The sequence below is a fragment of the Tupaia chinensis genome, unplaced genomic scaffold (genome assembly GCF_000334495.1).
Source record: "Tupaia chinensis unplaced genomic scaffold, TupChi_1.0 Scaffold143951_1, whole genome shotgun sequence".
Classification (NCBI taxonomy): domain Eukaryota; kingdom Metazoa; phylum Chordata; class Mammalia; order Scandentia; family Tupaiidae; genus Tupaia; species Tupaia belangeri.
This window is the reverse complement of record NW_006203802.1, coordinates 453,805-459,885: the sequence shown is the minus strand read 5'-3', so window position 1 is coordinate 459,885 and position 6,081 is coordinate 453,805. Positions and strand designations below refer to the sequence as shown.

The 6,081-nt window shown below is 44.7% G+C and overlaps 1 pseudogene; it reads right to left on the bottom strand.

The window, feature by feature from the left end:
• Positions 1-1,802, bottom strand: part of LOC102481538 (heterogeneous nuclear ribonucleoprotein U-like protein 1 pseudogene) — a 2,553-nt pseudogene extending 751 nt beyond the window's left edge.
• Between the last annotated feature and the right edge of the window lie 4,279 nt (positions 1,803-6,081).

Here is a 6,081-nt window from a genome sequence, read left to right as displayed (position 1 = left end):
CTTTTCTGGGGGTGGCCCAGCTTTGCGGCCTTCCTCGTTGTACTGCCTCACCAGCATGTCTGCTTCCTCTCGCTGCAGCTCGATGAACCGAACCTCATCCAGGAAGTCCCCAACATCTGGCAACATGAAGTTGACTTTCATTTCCAAGACTGCATGACCTGGGACGTCCTTCCCTTCCTCATCGGTTCGCTTTATTGTTCGGTCTTTCAGGTCCTCCTCAGTGGGACAAATTACAACGGCTTTGGGCAGGAAGCCTTCAAACCATCTCATTTTTCGTCTCAGAGCCAACCCATAAACGTTAATCTGATCTAGGATATAGTTGCGCTTCTTGCGGGTTGCAATCTGGATGAGGCGGTTGAGGCACTGAGTGGCCTGTTGGATCAGAACATCCCAGTGCCAGCATAGTTGTGCTGCCGGCATAGACCCATCACCCGCATCTTATCCACGATGGCATTGGTACCCAGGATGTTATACTTCTTGGAAGATTGGAGGCTGCATGTCTGATGGCCCACATGGTCTTGCCAGCATCAGGCAGGCCCACCATCATCAGAATCTCACACTCTGCCTTGCTCTTTGGTCCGACGGTGCTTCAGATCTGCTGGCTAAGGGGAAGGTGCTGGATGAAAGTAAACCCTGGGAGGATAGAACAACAGGGCTCTGTCCTCTGCCCAAAGTTGAACTCCACTGCACAATTCTTCACCAAGACGTGAGGATAGAGGTCCTGACCCCCTCAGGCTTCCTTATGAATTCGGAAAGCAATGCCCATCCATTTCCCATTCTTGGTAAAGGAAAGTTTCACATCATTTCCACATTCAAAGTCTGCAAAGCAGCCAGTCACATGGTTCTCCGCAAATTTGTCTCTGTAGTTTTCAAATCGGCTATTGGTGGACATCTTCCCAGTGCCTCCATAGCCATAGGGGAAAGGCTCTTCACCTAGTTGGGTGCTGCAAGGGTCCAGGGACCAGCCAATACGGACAACGTGGGGGTCAGGCTCAGTAGATGGAAGGTGTTTCATGGAGATTTCTTCATTGATCTTCATCTCGAAGCACACACAGCCCCTTCTGATGCCATGGCTGGCACGGTCTCCTGACCACAGGTATTAAAGCCCTCAATTGTGAGTGGATAGCCGCTACTCTGGTCTCGGGCCACCTTGAAGTGGAGGTTGCAGTTATATGTTTTGATGGCAACAAGAGTGTCATCAAAGTCATTTTCATCTTCTCCAGCAGGAGGCTGAGGAGAGCGGCTCTTCCTATCCTCTGGAAGCTCAAAGTATCCCCGTCCCCGGTTTTCTTCATAAGGCCTCTTGCGACTCTGGAATTGCTGTCTGTCTGGCTTGAGTTAAGAAGTGTCAGAGGGAGGAAGCTAGAAGGTGCTTCTGACTTCATCTCTGTCTTCACTTCTGCTGGGCGATAGGCCTGCTGCTACTGCTCCATGTCCAGTGGTCTCCTCTCACAGCCTGATTCGTTTTCTTGCTTGATGAGCTGGGTTTCATAGAACTGGTTTTGCCTGGCAGTGTTGTCCATGGCATCCTTGTTGTTGTGCCCAGGTTGCCCCAGCTTGTCCTCTGCCTCGAGCACCCTCTTGTCTTCAGGCTCCTCGGCCTCCAACGCCTCCTGCAGCCGCTTAGCAAATTCCGCCTTGAGGCCGCAAGTGTCCAGGCCATGTCTCTGCAGCTCCTTGCGAAGTTTGTTCACCTTCAGACAGTGCACATCCATGGCCCAGGGCCCCCGGGGTGGCCCCCGAGCCCGGCTAGGCCACCCAGGGCTCTGTCCCCCTTAAACCTTTCCTGTCAGGAGGCAAAGGGGGAAGGAAAGGGGGGCTACTAATACACTTCTAAGAACATCTTATACTTGTGTTTTGGAGCACATATCTGTCCATCTCTGTAGAGTGTATATCTGAGAATAGAGTTGCTAAGTCATGGGCTACATATCAACCTTAGAAATTACCAAAGAGATTTTAGACTGGTTGTGCAAGTGGACACTCCCACCAGCAGTGTATATAAGAAGTCTCATTGTTCCATATCTAATACTATTGCTGGGTATTTTTTTTTAATATTTATTTTATTTTATTTTATTTATTCATTTATTTATTTGTTCATTTGACCAGAGAGAGACAGAGGTTGAGAGTGAGAGAGAGAGGAAGTGAGAAAGCAAGTCACCAGAGTCAGGACTCAAACCCTGGTCAGCCATGTGGGAGTGTCCAGTGCCTTAACCACCACACCACCTGCTGGTCCCCGCTGGGTATTTTTTTTTATTGTTAACCATTCTGATGTTTTAATTCTTATTTCCTAAACTACTAATGAGATTGAGTGTGTATGTGTGTGTGTGTGTGTGTGTGTGTGTGTATGTGTATATATATATATATATACAATTGTGTATATATATAATTGCTAGAGGGCAAGTGTCCTTTCCAGGCAGACTGAGAGAGACAGAGACAGAAGAGAAAGCACCCCCAATGGGACACTGAAACACCACTAATCCCTTCTCTATTTCTCCATCCTCAGGATTTTGGACATGCACAGAGGCACACTCAGGGTGTTTTACAGGCTGTCAGGTTTGGAATTCAATCTGCGCTCACCCACAAGGATCAGACTTCCTATTAGGCTACAGGGCTGGCCCTCAAGTGTTCTTTTAAATTGAGTTCATTTTTATTTACTTATTAATATGCAAGATGTAAGTGTGTGTATATATTTTTGATCCCTCTTCCCTAGCATACAAGTCCTTTGTTTTTATATATATATATGTATATACATATATGTATATATGAGAGAATATTTTCCTTCACATATCATTTTCTTAATGGTGACTTTTGTTGAACAGATGTTCTAATTTTAATATATTTTGGTTTATCAGTTGTTAACCACCTACGTGCCCATCAACAGTAAAATGGATGAATAAAATGTAGTTTATTCACACCATGAAATACTATGTAGCAAAGAAAATAAACAAATTACGACTGCTTGTTTTGCACCATTGTAAATATTCTTGTGTTTTGGGGCACATACCTATCCATCTCTGTGAAGTATGGATCTGAGAACAGAATTGTTAAATCTAATTTACAATATAAACAACAATATGGATGAATCTCATATAATGTTGAGGGAAATAAGCTAAAGACAAGAATATATATTCCTGTAACTTTTCTTTTTCCAGTTTAAAAGGAACAAAACTGGGACCAGCAGTTAGCGTAATGACTATGTCGCTGGACTCCCATGTAGTCGACTGCGGTTCACATCCCGGACCCAGTGGCTTAAAACTCACACCGGGCGCGTGTGCGTGCGTGCCCAAGATCCCGAGAGGAGAATGGAGGAGAAGGGATTGTGGCGTGGCCATCCCCCCCGGGGGGGTGATTTCTCGCTTTCTGTCTCTCTGTCTCTGTCTGTCTGTCTGGCGAGCGCATGCGCCCTATAGCAAAAACCTCTACGGAAAAAAAAAAACAACCTAATACATAAGGTTAAAGGTCAGGATGTTGACAGCTTTCACCAGGCTGCAATGGCTGAAAGAGGGTACAGATGGCGATCTTGAGCCACCAGTGATAATCTATTTCTGAATCTGGGTGCTGGTTACTTGAGTTTGTTCAGATTATGGACATCTAGTTTCACATTTATGATATGACATATTCAAAAACAGTTAACAGAAATAGAGGTGCTTTCTGCCTGAACCCTAATGCCTGGCATCCATAGTTTCTAGTAATTCAGATGGGCAGACAAGGCTGTGGACATCCAATCAATAAATACTGTGACTATAAATATCTGTGCAAATATAAGAGGTACTGGAGACCCCTTTTTTTGGAAAACGTCTGTAGTTTATTGGATACAGTAAAGTGTGGGATCATGGAGTTTTTTGTTGTATTTTTCCTTTATCCTTGCCATTTGTAGTCAAGGGAGAAGCTGTGAGGGACTGAGCAAATAAACATGGTCTCGATGACACTGGCTTTTTCCTGTCTTAAGCTACTCCAGTTCATTCCACTCTACAGGCAAGCATCCTCCTGTGACCAGAGGCAGAGGCGCAGTGATGATAAACACCTCCCAGGAGGGCAGAGTCTGAAGTTTATGCAGTTCTACAAATTACCAGAGCAGAAAGTGGTCCTGAACAGCAGGAGACAGAGGCCGCAGGAGACAGAGGCCGCAGACGCTGCCAGCCACACCTTTTTCCTCAGCTTTCTCTCTGCCTTCTCTTGACCTGTTGTCTGGTCATTTGAATGCAGGCTAGACATGTCATCATTTCTTACAAGGACCTAAGAAAAAGTTCAGGGACTCTGACACTGCTGGGCAGATTCTAGTTTAGACTAGAGGCTGGAAGTGGGGGAGGAGACATCAGAGAGGGGGATGAAGTGTTCACACTGTATTTGTGAGCCAGGAAAGAAACATGCCTCTGGATGATGGAGGCATGTTTTTCAGAGATATACAAAAAGCTGCTATTCATAGCCATTTGTTGGTTGCCTGTTTTTTTTCCCACTGTAAATAAAAGCATTTCTGCATCTATTTACATCTTTTGGGAAAAGCATAATTATTATTATTAATATTTCCTTCTGCATCTTATTTCTTCCCACTCCCTTAAACTATTAGTTGTTTTCAAATACAAAATTCTATGCAGCTCAAAATGAGAACTTTCACTCCATACATGGAATGCATTGTATTAATGAATGATGAGGCAAGCTGCAGGAGCCCGAACTGTAGAAGGCTCTTAGCACATGACAGCAGAGTTCCTGAAGCTTTGCTTTTTTTTTTTTTTTAAAAGAGTTTTTGCCTTAAAGTGTGTGTGCTTGCTGGAGAGAGAGGTAGACACAGTGAGGAGGAAAGTGAGAAATCACACCATCAATGGAATGGCCACGCTGCAATCCCTTCTCCATTCTTCTCCCTGGATCGTGGGCATGCATGCATCCACAGCTGGTGTGATTTTCAGGTCACCACATTTGGGACATGAACTCCAGTCGACTACGTTGGAGTCCAGCAATGTAGCCATTACACCATCTGCTGGGCAATCAACACTGTAATCCCCTGCTTCAAACCCTCCAAAGGCTTCTTACCGTGCTTAGCAAATAGTCCAAACTACTTATCTCAGCAGACAAAGCCCTCACTGAGCTCATTCCTATTTACTCTCTGACCTCATATGCTCCAATAACTTCGATAGTCTCTAGCCACATATGGTTATCGAGTATGTGATATGTGGCTAGTGTAATTGAAAAGCTAAGCTTTAAGTTTAATTTATGTTCATTCAGATAGCCATATGTGGCAGTGGCTACAACCTTGTACAGCACAGATCTAGAGCATCTCCATCATCTCAGGAAGTTCTAAGAGCAGCACTGTTGACCTAGGGTTCGCCTCTGCTTTCTCTTGCCTACTGTGCTTTGGCATCACTGATTGGCTTTCGGCTCCTCATTCACATTAAGCTCCTTCTCCTGAGGGTTTTTGTATAGACTGCTGGGTATAAACTTTGGTATTTATTGATCTTCATATGACAGGCTTATCTAGCTTCAATCTCACCTCCTAGGTAAGGCCTTTCCTACCCAAATTCAAGTCTCCCTATTTTATTACCTTCCAAGCATTTCTGGCTATGCAAATATTTTCATTTATTTATTTATTTATTTTGGAGAGGTTTTTTTTTGCTATAGGGCGCGTGCGCTTGCCAGACAGGCAGAGAGAGACAGAGACAGAAAGCGAGAAATCACCCCCCCAAGGGGGATGGTCACACCACAATCCCTTCTCCTCCATTCTCCTCTCGGGATCTTGGGCATGCACGCACATGTGCCCGGCATGAGTTTTAAGCCACCGGGTCCGGTACGCAAACCACGGTCGACTACGTGGGAGTCCAGTGACATAGCCACTACGCTAACTGCTGGTTCCCTATGCAAATATTTTTATATGGGTTATTTATTTGTTTATTGCCTGTACCCCATTTTGGTAAATTACTTCCCCAAGGGCAGGAACTTTAACTCTCGAGTGTAGGTGCAAGACTTAAGACTTAAGCTTGGAGAGGCAGAATTTCTACTTTTCTGGAATTAGCAGGAAGTGAGAATAGGTGTTTTTCTTTCTTTTTTTTTTTTTGGAGAGGTTTTTTTTTTTTTTTGCTAAAGGGGGCG